The sequence below is a fragment of the Microcaecilia unicolor genome, chromosome 5 (genome assembly GCF_901765095.1).
Source record: "Microcaecilia unicolor chromosome 5, aMicUni1.1, whole genome shotgun sequence".
In the NCBI taxonomy this organism is placed as follows: domain Eukaryota; kingdom Metazoa; phylum Chordata; class Amphibia; order Gymnophiona; family Siphonopidae; genus Microcaecilia; species Microcaecilia unicolor.
Window position 1 is genome coordinate 267,283,816 of NC_044035.1, and position 13,615 is coordinate 267,297,430.

At 48.8% G+C, this 13,615-nt stretch overlaps 1 long non-coding RNA gene across 1 annotated transcript in view; it reads right to left on the reverse strand.

The window, feature by feature from the left end:
* Positions 1-1,230: 1,230 nt before the first annotated feature.
* Positions 1,231-13,615, reverse strand: part of LOC115471407 — a 67,529-nt gene continuing 55,144 nt past the window's right edge. Inside the window, exon 3 of the long non-coding RNA XR_003942323.1 lies at positions 1,231-2,242. This is a non-coding gene — a long non-coding RNA (uncharacterized LOC115471407). The remainder of the gene's footprint in view (positions 2,243-13,615) is intronic.

Consider the following 13,615-nt stretch of genomic DNA (forward strand, 5'->3'; position numbering starts at 1 on the left):
AATAAAAGATATAAGTGACTTTCCCAAGAAGTGTCCATGGAAGAAGTAGCATTTGGACTCTGGTTCTCAGCCCATTCCTCTAACTAATATGTCCCTTCCATTTAGTTCATGCCCAGCAACTCTCCCTTCCCATGTAAGCACAAAGATTTGTGATGCTCTAAAGTAATCACCAATACTGGGACGGACAGTTTGTAAACTGATGGACTCTGAGTCATTTAGGAAATATTATTTAGCAAGGTGATCATCAGTCATTCAAACAGCTCCCTGCCATCATTTTTCAACTTTGTTACAGCCCTGGCATAGCATTAAATCCATTAAAAAAATAAGATAGCAAACATTGCTTCAGAGCCCAGTGCAAAGCAAAACAAGTTTCACTTGTGATTAATTTAGTTTGGGTATTTCTTTTTTCTTTTTTTGTAATTAATAATTTATTGAAAATTATTAAGTAACAAGAAAGAAAAGCACAAATACAAAGTTTTATAAATATCCCCCAATTCAAGACCATTAACCAAAGATCCAGAGTACCTCATCCCATATTTAAAAGGACTTCATGAACAATGTTCTTTAACTACAAAAGGATAATTTAATGGCCACATGTCTATAACGCCAAGGGATGGACTGACTGATCTGGGCCCCTGGCCACTAAGGGTCATGGGCCTATAACCACCTATCAAAAATGATTAAACTAGATGGAAGCTAGGGAGAAATGGGCCCCTATTGCTGTGGGCTCTTGAGCACTGCCTTATAGTCCCAATGGTCCCAATGGTCAGTCCACACATGCTAAAGCCTGATATTTTTCACTATTAATAAAAAAAGGAAAAGAAATGAATGAAATCCCAAAGAAATGAGATGGCCGTTTTTTGAAATTTAAAGAAGTATTTATTGAATAATAAGAGAATTTCCAAAATCAGAAACGCTGAGAAATACAGCATCACAAACAAATATGACAGGATATCCCTATAATATCACATTCCAGGAACACAGAACATGGTGAAAAATGAACAAGGTGAAAATCTCTTATAAGTAGCCAAATATACCTGAAAAGAAACTTCTAATTTTTTGATTGTTAAAAGGTACTCCCCTACGCATACCCCCCCCCCCCAAAAAAAACTCCCTCTCCCTCTCACCCCTTCAAATCCCCACATCTTAAAAGGAACAATGACTGATAAAAGGCTCCCAAATTTTCTCCCACTTAGTGAAAATATGATGACTGATAGCCCACAACTTTCCATTTCATAAATATACCACAGCTTATTCAACCTTGATATCAAAGAAGGAACTTTTGAATACTTCCAATGAGCAGCTAGAGTAACTTTAGCAGCTGACATAACATGGTGGACCAAAATTCCCTGAGATGTGGTTAGACCTGGAGGAGTACCAGGGAACAAGAAAAATTCCGGTGACCACTTAATAGATTTTGAAAACCATTTCTGGAGTCTACCTTGAATTGCTTTCCAAAATGCTCTTACCTTAGTACAGGTCCACCAGAGAAACCATTTACAAAATGAAACAACTTACAATTTAAATGGCAAACAAAGGTTTGTGGTAGAGCAAAAGCCTGTTGAAGCACATATGGACTGGGTGAAATGTTGATATGATGGCAGGTGGCACCCAAAAAGATCTATTGGGTTTCTAAAATTCAGAAGTGAATTAAAATTATTTAAGTTTCACCAAGTTTTAAGGTTGCCTCTTTCCTGTCTTGTTTCATATGGCACAGTAGAGATTCAGATTTAGCAGCACTAATGTGTTAACATGTGTTGAGGGACATTAATGACTATTAATGTGATTTAATGCACATTGAATAATGCTAATGGTACACTTAACTCGAATTAATGCACATTAGTATATTAATGTGCATTTAATATGTTAATATCACTCAGCAAAGAGAGCTCTTATTTATTATAGTGCCAAGGTATAGTGCACAGGAGATAAGACTCTTTCCTCTGACAGGAATGAACGGTTCATAGGATGAAGGTGAAAGGAGGTAGATGATGGGGTAATAAAATATTTCTATAAAGAAAGAGTAGAGGGGGTGTGGAACAGTCTCCCTGTTGAGGTGATGGAAACAAAGGCAGTATCTGAATTCAAGAAAGTACAGGGTATTAATTTGTGAGGAAGAGGAAGGGATTCTAAAGCTAAGCAGTTGGTGTAGATGGACAGATTGAATAGGCTGAATGGTCTTTTTCTTCTTTCTTTCTTCTTTCTTCTCTCATAGCTCTGTGTTACAGACTGCAGTAATAACCTGAGAACAGAAAGACAGAGGGAGTGAAAAACTGTGTCAAGGACGATGACTTTGCTTTTTGAAAGAGTTACTCTACTGTAATAGGCTCTAATTGCAAACACACTTTTCACCTGACAAAAAATGACCTTCAAAATAACAATAGTTGAACAAGAAAAAGAAACATCCTCATGCATGAAAGAGATTTCAGGTTGTGATCTTGAGACTGTGAGGCATCCAGCTGACCAGCTAAGAACCGAGGACGAAGGCAAACCATACAAGTTCCTTTGGCTTGTAAAACTGAGCCTAGTTTTGGAAAAAGTGTGTGAGTCTCAAATCTCATTCTTCAGTTCATTCTTACTCACCCCCCCCCCCCTCCCCCCAACACACACACACACACATCACCAAAGTTACTAACATCGATGGAGCCTTACTGATTAGGTCCAGAATGAGCTCACTAAAGTCTTGATTGTTACAGGTTTCCTGTAGCACCTGCAGTGTTGATAGGCCCTGGCATGAAAACCTGAGAGAGTTTGTTCTATGCCAAAATTTAAGAAAGGCCTTATTCAAACAGCAGTCCTTATTAGCAAGACTGTGGAAATCAGTGGTGGATGTGAGAGAAGGCAAACATATTAAAATATTGGTCCCTTTACTGCCTACAGTTTACAGTAAAGTATGCTATAATTCTCCGATGAGTCTGTCTTCACTCCAGATTCCCTGTAAATATATTCAACACAGTTTGCTCATTTCAATAGTTATCCACTAAAAATAAAATAAAATCTGCTGCACACTGTGCAGCAAGATACCTGTAAAAGGAAAGAAGAGAAGCCTGGGACCCTCACATACTAGGGGCTGGGAAAGAATCTTTTTCCTCTGAAGGTTAGCCACATGCCCACAGCCGGAATGCTCACATCACGTGACCTGAGCTTTGTAAGTTCTAAACTGTCTTTTCTCCAAAGAGTATGCTCACAGACAGATGATCAAAACCCCGTGCTGTTCCAAACAGAGCTCCAAAAATAGCGCTGGAACAGCACAGGGCGTTATTAGACCTATGATCAGAAATAATTGCGTGCACATTTAAGCACGCAATTATATCTAATCATGCGGTAGAAGTGCGGGAGAATTGTGCCTGAGCATGCGCTCAGCACAATCCTCTTGCACTTGTTTGACAGGTCCAGTGGCGTAGGAAGGGGGGGCGGGAAGGGCGGTCCGCCCCAGGTGCACGCGCTCGGGGGGGGTTGCCGGCCCCGCTGGTTCCCTGCTCTCTCTGCCCCGGAACAGGTTACTTCCTGTTCCGGGGCAGAGAGAGCAGGGAACCAGCGGGGCCGATGCAGCTCCGAGTGACGTGCACTCGGGGCGGATCGGCCCTCCTGCAGGTAAGAATGCGGTCCGGGGGGGGTTTGCGCTCCGGGAGGTGCGCCGCAGAGGGTGGGTCGCGCTGTGCTGCACCGGGGGGGTGTGTGCGCAGCGGCGACCCACCCCGGGTGCCATTAGCCCTTGCTACGGCACTGGACAGGTCTGAGCTGTCAAAAGCCCAAACCTGTCAAACACAGGGGCTAGAGGTGCATGGGACCACCAGGCCCCAACTACCCCTGCCCCGAACAACGGGGGCTGAAGGTCTGGCAGACTTCCGGTCCCCCCGACGATCCCTCCCCCAGGTTCAGGGAGGGCTGGAGATCTGGTGGGTCTCTAGCCCCCCCTAACTCCCCCAGCAAAGGGTCCCTGGTGGCCTAGTGGGCAACCAACCAAACCCCTCCCCAGCGACAGGGGGGCTGGAGGTCCGCTGGACCTCAGGTTCCCTCCCCCCCCCCCGACAATTCCCCCCAGGTTCAGGGAGGGCTGGAGATCTGGTGGGTCTCCAGCCCCCCCTAGTCCCCCAGCAAGGGGTCCCTGGTGGTTCAGCCCCCCCTACCCCCCTACCTTGTGTGTTGGAGGAAGGAGGGTAGCCTGCCTCCCTATTCTTCCTGCGCCCAGTCCTGCCCAGTGTATCCTGGGATGCGCTGGGCGGGGCTATACACCACATAAGGGAAACTCCCTTATATGGTGTATAGCCCCGCCCAGCGCATCCTAGGATACACTGGGCAGGGCTGGGCGCCGCCATTCTGCGACGTCGCAGGAAGAGGAGGGAGGCAAGCTACCCTTCCTCCTCCAACACACAAGGTAGGGGGTCTGAACCACCAGGGAACCCTTGCTGGGGGACTAGGCGGGGCTGGAGACCCACCAGATCTCCAGCCCTCCCTGAACCTGGTGGGTGATCGTCGGGGGGACCGGAGGTCCAGCGGACCTCCAGCCCCCCTGTCGCTGGGGAGGGGGGTTGGTTGGTCACCCACTAGGCCACCAGGGACCCTTTGCTGGGGCAGTTAAGGGGGCTGGAGACCCACCGGATCTCCAGCCATCCCTGAACCTGGGGGGGATCATCGGGGGATGGACCGGAGGTCCAGCAGACCTCCAGCTCCCCTGTTTCTGGGGGAGGGGGTTGGTTGGTTGCCCACTAGGCCACCAGGGACCCTTTGCTGGGGCAGTTAGGGGGGCTGGAGACTCACCGGATCTCCAGCCCTCCCTGAACCTGGGGGGGATCGTCGGGGGAGGGACTGGAGGTCCAGCGGACCTCCAGCCCCCCTGTTGCTGGGGGAGGGGGTTGGTTGGTCGCCCACTAGGTCACCAGGGACCTTTTGCTGGGGGAGTTAGGGGGGGCTGGAGACCCACCGGTTCTCCAGCCCTCCCTGAACCTGGGGAGGACCGGAGGTCAGCTGGCAGGTTTGCTGTTGGGCAGAATGGGGGCCTGCCATCATGCAAATGCATGCTGGACAGAGCTCATCATTCCTCCCCAATGATCTGCAAACCCTAACGCCAGCTCAGAGCTGGCGTATGGTTTGCCACAGCTAGCGACTGGTCACTGATCTCTAATCATGCGGTAGAAGTGCAGGAGAATTGTGCCTGAGCATGCGCTCAGCACAATCCTCCTGCACTTGTTTGACAGGTCCAGTGGCATAGGAAGGGGGGGCGGGAAGGGCGGTCCGCCCCGGGTGCACGCGCTCGGGGGGGTGCCGGCCCCGCTGGTTCCCTGCTCTCTCTGCCCCGGAACAGGTTACTTCCTGTTCCGGGGCAGAGAGAGCAGGGAACCAGCGGGGCCGACGCAGCTCCGAGTGACGTGCACTCGGGGCAGATCGGCCCTCCCGCAGGTAAGAATGCGGTCCGGGGGGGTTTGCGCTCCGGGAGGTGCGCCGCAGAGGGGGGGTCGCGCTGTGCTGCACCGGGGGGGGGGTGCGCAGTGGCGACCCACCCCGGGTGCCATTAGCCCTCGCTACGGCACTGGACAGGTCTGAGCTGTCAAAAGCCCAAACCTGTCAAACACAGGGGCTAGAGGTGCATGGGACCACCAGGCCCCAACTACCCCTGCCCCGAACAACGGGGGCTGAAGGTCTGGCAGACTTCCGGTCCCCCCGACGATCCCTCCCCCAGGTTCAGGGAGGGCTGGAGATCTGGTGGGTCTCTAGCCCCCCCTAACTCCCCAAGCAAAGGGTCCCTGGTGGCCTAGTGGGCAACCAACCAAACCCCTCCCCAGCGACAGGGGGGGCTGGAGGTCCGCTGGACCTCAGGTTCCCCCCCCCCCGACAATTCCCCACAGGTTCAGGGAGGGCTGGCGATCTGGTGGGTCTCCAGCCCCCCCCTAGTTCCCCAGCAAGGGGTCCCTGGTGGTTCAGCCCCCCCTACCCCCCTACCTTGCGTGTTGGAGGAAGGAGGGTAGCCTGCCTCCCTATTCTTCCTGCGCCCAGTCCTGCCCAGTGTATCCTGGGATGCGCTGGGCGGGGCTATACACCATATAAGGGAAACTCCCTTATATGGTGTATAGCCCCACCAAGCGCATCCTAGGATACACTGGGCAGGGCTGGGCGCCGCCATTCTGCAACGTTGCAGGAAGAGGAGGGAGGCAGGCTACCCTCCCTTCTCCAACACACAAGGTAGGGGGTCTGGACCACCAGGGAACCCTTGCTGGGGGACTAGGCGGGGCTGGAGACCCACCAGATCTCCAGCCCTCCCTGAACCTGGAGGGTGATCGTCGGGGGGACCGGAGGTCCAGCGGACCTCCAGCCCCCCTGTCGCTGGGGAGGGGGGTTGGTTGGTCACTTACTAGGCCACCAGGGACCCTTTGCTGGGGCAGTTAAGGGGGCTGGAGACCCACCGGATCTCCAGCCCTCCCTGAACCTGGGGGGGATCGTCGGGGGATGGACCGGAGGTCCAGCGGACCTCCAGCCCCCCTGTTTCTGGGGGAGGGGGTTGGTTGGTCACCCACTAGGCCACCAGGGACCCTTTGCTGGGGCAGTTAGGGGGGCTGGAGACTCACCGGATCTCCAGCCCTCCCTGAACCTGGGGGGGATTGTTGGGGGATGGACCGGAGGTCCAGCGGACCTCCAGCCCCCCTGTTGCTGGGGGAGGGGGTTGGTTGGTCACCCACTAGGCCACCAGGGACCTTTTGCTGGGGGAGTTAGGGGGGGCTGGAGACCCACCGGATCTCCAGCCCTCCCTGAACCTGGGGAGGACCGGAGGTCAGCTGGCAGGTTTGCTGTTGGGCAGAATGGGGGCCTGCCATCATGCAAATGCATGCTGGACAGAGCTAATCATTCCTCCCCAATGATCTGCAAACCCTAACGCCAGCTCAGAGCTGGCGTAGGGTTTGCCACAGCCAGCGACTCAATCTTTGGCGCGCTGGCCACTGATCATTGGGGATGATTATGTTTAGCCCTGTTTAGCATGCATTTGCATGCTAGTTGCATTCAGAGCCCTCGAGCGTGTTGTTTCACATGCTCGAGGACTCTGATCATGGGGCGTTAGCAAACACCGGCGCTAGTACGGCGCTAACAGCCTCTAGCGCCGGCATTTGCTTCTGATCATCCCCCTGCCAGAGAGGGAACAAAATCATTGTCACTTTGCATGGCTGTTAACTGTATAAGAAAATCCTGATACTTCCAAGCAAGCTAATTATAAGCCTTCCTGTTAACCACTGCCCTGGTCTAGCTACTCACTGCCAGCTATTGGATTACCACAAGTGGGCATGCTGAACTGAAAATGGAACAGTCATTTATTAAAAAGAAAAATACAACAAATAAATAGGCTGCCTCTTGCTCTTCTAAATTACAGGATGGACCCACAAGGAATGCATCAGAATGACCTTTTGAATTCTGATGTCAGGCACTGCAGGAAGGAAAACAGGTTGGTAATGATGAAAGATTTTGAAGGTTAATGTTTAGGAAGGAATTCATCATTTGAAAATGTTAGCTTCAGCAGTTTGGAGGCATACTGAGCAGAGATGTACATTTACTTTATTTCATTTTAGTTAAGCACGCATAAAAAGGGAATTTTGTACATATTGAAATGAAAATAAAAGCAAAGCAAAATGAAATACAATAGAAAAATTTTACCACTGCACAACTCTGATGGAGAGCATTCTGCATAAATTTCCCATGTTCTACATAGCTGCTAAGAAGCTACTTTACTCCTGCACACAAGCAGAATATATTTATTTATATTAGTTATTGATGTAACCCTGGTCCATTATTAAAATGGACTTGGGGAAAATCCACTGCTTATTTCTACGATAAGAAGCATAAAATGTATTGTACTTTTTTGGGATCTTGCCAGGTACTTGTGACCTGGATTGGCCACTGTTGGAAACAGGATGCTGGGCTGGATGGACCTTCAGTCTGTCCCAGTATGGCAATACTTCTTTTTTCTTATGTACTTATTTAATGTCCCAGATGCCAGTCTCCTCTGCAGCAGAGTATGCCCATGGCCACGCTTCAAAACATCTCTTTCAGTTCAGGGTGCAGGCTGAGGATAGAGTTGTCTCTGGTAAACTGGAGGGTTATTCCCGTAATCCCACCCACTCCTCGGGTCTATATCACCATGACAGAAATGAGGATCCACACACACAAGAGTGAACTTCAACAACTTTTACTGAATCATGTAAAACAACTGTCAAATAAGTATAAACTTGAAGAATTTCAAAACTGTCCAATGTTTCCAGAAAGAAATGATGTCGCCACTTAATTCAGTGTGAACAGAAAGTCATTCTCTTAAATTGCAATAGTATTGAGTCAGCCCCATCCCGGATCAGGTGGACTGTCCAAAACAAGTCTGCACAAGGCCCCTCTCAATTCTTCCCTATTCAGACCTTCTTAGGACCATATATCCTGTTATTCTTTCATTCACTCCAGCACAAAGAGGGAGGTTCTCCTTATTCCCACTCTTTTCTCCCCAGGGTGTCTTTTCCTACTGGGTAACAAACTCCTGATCTCCCTAATTTGGCAAACAAGCTCCTTTTCCTCCAGCACCTCTTCTCTGTAGCAGAGATGTCCTTTAATGTTTGCTATCACCACCTCAACACCGTGTCCGGGACTTCCCTTCAACACATCAGGTCTTGTTGGGGGGGGGGGGGGGGGGGGGGCAGGTAAGTAAAGACCCTAGTAAGTTCCCGCTCTTTCCTTTTGGTCTGACACACTCTGCCTCTTAGGGGATTATATTTATAAAGGGGTCCATATTCAGCCAGAGGTAGTAAGTGTCTAGTAAGAAGGGATATTCAGCACTACTATCCAGATAAGTGCTACTGAATAACCCCAGATAGCCCTGCACATGTGATTTAAACAGCCAGACCAGACATCCAAAGTCAGGCATTATAACAAAAAAACAATAGCAGCTGAACTTTGAACAATATTAGCAACAAAGGACAAGAGATATAAAACAGAGAATGACAGCACTTTGAATGGGCTGTGTCGGCATTGCTGTGTGGCACAGAAACAGGGGGGGGAGGGTAGGTTCAGTGGCGTACCTAGGGTAGTTGACACCCGGGGCCGGTCATTTTTTAACACCCCCCCCCCCCCCCCAAATCCAGTACTAGGCATGCCGAGAATACAAAACACTCAGGACCTATAGAGCAATTCTACCATACCATAAGCAGTCATTTCTACGAGTCACACAAGGAAAAGGAAAGCATCTTAAACACTACAGTGAGCACTAGAACATCAATTCACCTATTGTAAAACGAAACCAGACAGAATAGTACAGATCGTAGATCCTGCACAGTCAATGCCAACTGAAAGCCATGTCTTTTTCACAAACACAGATACACCCTAATCCACTATAGAATAAGTAATCATAAACTTCTATTTAGACAAAAATTAAACTGAACCCCCAATGCCAGACTCTGCATACAATGCAACACCACAGAAACAGAAACTGTCCCCTAGTACTGTGCAAAATATAAAGACAACAGATGTAAATTTGAAAAAAACTAACAAGTACCAATCACCACTTTACAAATTAACAAATAGAAATAAAACAAATATAGAAAGTAAAATAATACCATTTTATTGGACTAATACATTTAGCTTTCAGAGGCCAAAACCTCCGTCCTCGGGTCAGTACAGTATAGTGCTGTTACAGTATCCTATCCTGACCTGAGGAAGGGGGTTTTGTTCTCTGAACATTAGTCAAAATGTATTAAAATTAGTCCAATAAAAAGATTACCTTATTTACATGTTCTATTATAAACATTTAACACATCTACAATACTTTATCCTAAAGCAAAAAAAATAAAAAAATATATTTTATTTACAGTTTGTTGTCTCTGGTTTCTGCTTTCCTCATCTTCTTTTCACCGTCTTCCTTCCATCCAGCATCTGTCTTCACTCTCTCTCTCTCTCTCTCTCTCTCTCTCTCTCTCTCTCTCTCTCTGCCATCCAGTGTCTGCCCTCTCTGCCGTCCCTTCCATCCACTGCGTGCCCTTTCTCTCTGCCCCTTCAATCCACCATTTGCCCTCCCTCTCCCATCCATCCAGGGTCTGCCCTCCCTCTCGCTCCCCCTTCCATCTAGGATCTGTCCCCTCTCTCTCTCTCTCTGCCCCTTTTTTCAGCCCCCAGTTCCAGCCCCCTTCTCCCCTCTGAACACCCCCACCCCAGTCCCCTTCTCCCCTCCCCTTCTCCTGTCTGAGACCCCCACCACAGTCCCCTTCTCCCCTCCCCTGTCTGAGACCCCCACCCCAGTCCCCTTCTCTCCTCTGAACACCCCCACCCCAGTCCCCTTCTCCCCTCCCCTTCCCTTCTCCCCTCTGAGATCCCCACCTCAGTCCCCTTCTCCCCTCTGAGATCCCCACCCAGTCCCCTTCTCCCCTCCCCTGTCTGAGATCCCCACCCCAGTCCCCTTCTCCCCTCCCCTTCTCCCCTCTGAGATCCCCACCCCAGTCCCCTTCTCCCCTCCCCTGTCTGAGACCCCCACCCCAGTCCCCTTCTCCCCTCTGAACACCCCCACCCGAGTCCCTTTCGCTCCTCTCCTTCCCCACCTCAGTCCCGTTAAAACCGGCGAAGCAGCGTCTCAGGCAGCGCCTCGTGCCCTGCTTGTAAAAAGAAAAAAATCAAATCTCCTTCCTTCTCCTCCGTCTTGACGTCTTGACGTCGACTCGGGCCTTCCAATCAAATTGATTGATCAAATTGATTGGAAGGCCCGAGTCGACGTCAAGACGAGGAGGAGAAGGAAGGAGATTTGATTTTTTTTTTTTTTTTTACAAGCAGGGCGCGAGGTGCTGCCTGCGACGCTGCTTCGCCGGTTTTTTTAATGTGTGGCGCCGCGGGAATGGCCACGGGAGGCGGCGGGAGCGGAGCACCCCCCACCCACTGGCACCCGGGGCGGACCGCCCCCACCGCCCCCCCCCCCCTTGGTACGCCACTGGGTAGGTTATCATGCATTTTCACACCTAACTTGGGGCACAAGCATTAATGCCTGCCAATGTTTTTTTTCCTGTTATTGTGTAAACTAATTGTTCTGTTATACCCACATCTGGCCACTGTTATACCCACATCTAAATCCAACTTTGGAAATGTTGCAGAAAACTCTAAACATCCAGTAACGAACATGGCCATTTTCAAACCTGAAAAAGTCTTATCTTTTTTTTGAAAATAGCCATTTGCTAGATGTTGTTATGCTCAGCGTGTCTATCTTTTTTGACCATTTTTGAAAAAAGAAAAATCCAAGTGAAAAACGCACAAAATCAAAGCACTGGGGATGTAGGAGGAGCCAGCATTCTTAGCAGACTGACCACACAGACATCCCAGCATAGCCATGGGACACCCTAAGGAACACTGCAGTGGACTTCACATAAAAGCTCCCAGGTATTCATCTCACCATTACTCCCTTATATCGTATTGTGAGCCCTCCAAAACCAAAAACCTACTGTACCCAACTGTACACAACTACAATAACCCTTATGCCTACAGGTGTCACCTATATGCGAGTATAGTAGGTTTTTGGTGGGTTTTGGAGGGCTTACACTTTTCATCACAAGTGTACCAGCTAGAGTGGGATGTGGGCCTGGGTTCCTTTCTCTGCAGTTCACTGCACCAATCACTAGGCTACTCCAGGGTCCTGCTTGCTGCTCTAATAGGACTGGCCATAACATCTGAAGCTGTCATAGAGGCTGGTATGTACTGTTTCTTTTACATCTTTAGGTGGTGGGAGGGGGTCAGTGACTAATGGGGGAGTAAGGGGGAGGGGCATGCCTTAATCCCTCCAGTGGTCATTTGGGGCACCTTTTTGTGACTTGTCATTATTAAAACAGGTCTAGCCCAAAACGTCTAAAGTGTTAGGAGTGCCCAAATCTCGCCTCCAACACATTGTGATTTGGACTTAGAAAAAAAAAAGTCTAAAAATGTGTTTCAAAAATAGTGATTTGGATGTTTTTGCAAGAAAAATGTCCATCTGCCACTTTGTGCGTTTTTTGGACATTTTTCTCTTTCGAAAATGAGCTCCATTGTCTCCCGTTCCTCTTCCGGTGGCTGACAGCATTCTTTTTGTTGTTCAACCATTGTTGTTGCCCTCTGGTTTGTCGTAAAAAAATATTGTAGAAAAAGAAGATCAATACTCCTTAAGTAATTTAGGATAAATGTCATTTTTAAGTAGTGGAGGAGTGCACTGAAGGAAAGGGCTTCCCAAGGTGGAACTCTGACAAGGCAGAAAAGCAGGAAAAGGTACGTTGACAGATATCTATAAAGAATCAGTATCAGATGGCCAGGTAATGGTAGGGGGGCAAAGTTTCTAATGATAGAAATGGACTGCTTAAGATTTTATTTGTCAAAAATCTAGCAAAGTGGCCAGGTATTATCTCAGGGGTACACATGTAAGAATGCTCGAGGAGATAATTCTTGCATGATGTGATAAAGCTGTTCAGAATAACTCTTCTGCAAATGAATAAGACCAGAGGTATATATGAGTTTGCCATGCTTTATAATTGTTTTATAGCTAAGTAGCAAACTTTTGTATGAGTCAAGGTTCAGCACTGAAGAATTTTTCCTCCGTGGTCTGTCTGATGCAAAATTTTCCTAAAGGTAAAAAGTTCAGCAGAAAACCAGGAATTATTAATCAAAAGTCTGACAGGTCCATCATTATAAAGTGAAAACAGTTTGGCACCACTAATATATATATATATATATTGTAACCAGATCACCCTTCCAGGCGAGAACCGGGGTCAACCCTGCTTAGCTTGGCTAGCTTTTCCCCCATACGAGCTGCAACCACCACCTTGCTGCACTGCTTGTCCTAGTTTAACTGCTGCCCAGCTGACCTGCGCCCAGGATCAGCTCACGACTGGGACACACAAAACTCCAGCAGTCTTATAGTTCTTGAAAACCACAGGTCTTTATTTTCTCAGCACCTTTTAATACAGTCTTAATCTTCAACAATTTCCTCATCAACAATGCAAGAGTCAGTTCAGTTTTTCCACATTCAGCTTATTAACACAGTCCAATCTTAACTCAGAATATCACACCCAGCAAACCTTTGTCTTGCTCCCAATTGTAGCCTCCCCTCATCAGCACTATCTTCTACCCTTAGATAGTTTATGGGTTAGTTTCTTCCACCAGTGGCTTCCCCACTGGATTATTTTATCCTCTCCAAGTATGCACAGCTTGGGCCCCACTCCCGCCACCAGTGCCTTTACCTTTCCTGAGGAAGTTTGAGCAAACCCTCCAACCTCCATGCACTCCTCTTTACCTTCTCCTTCTACCTCCTCTTTATTCCACTCCATCTCCTCCTCCCCAAGCTCCACCAGCCGTTCCCCATCTCCAGGATCAGACCTCATCTCCCAATCAGTCACTCCACCCTCCCCCTCCTGGGAGTTCAGCTGACCCTGCACTGGCTTCTGGGGAGAGTAGTTTTTTTCCTGCATTATAGCTTTCCCTGGCAGTTTGATCCCTAGATGGCGCCCTGTTCTCCTAGCTGGACTGAATGAACGGGGATGATGCCGGCTGAAAGACCCACTATCCCCTTTCCCTCGCACCAGCCCTCCAGAGTGCTCACACACACCCCTGCTCAAACGATTGCCAGTCTTCTCCTGTCCTGCACTGGCAATTC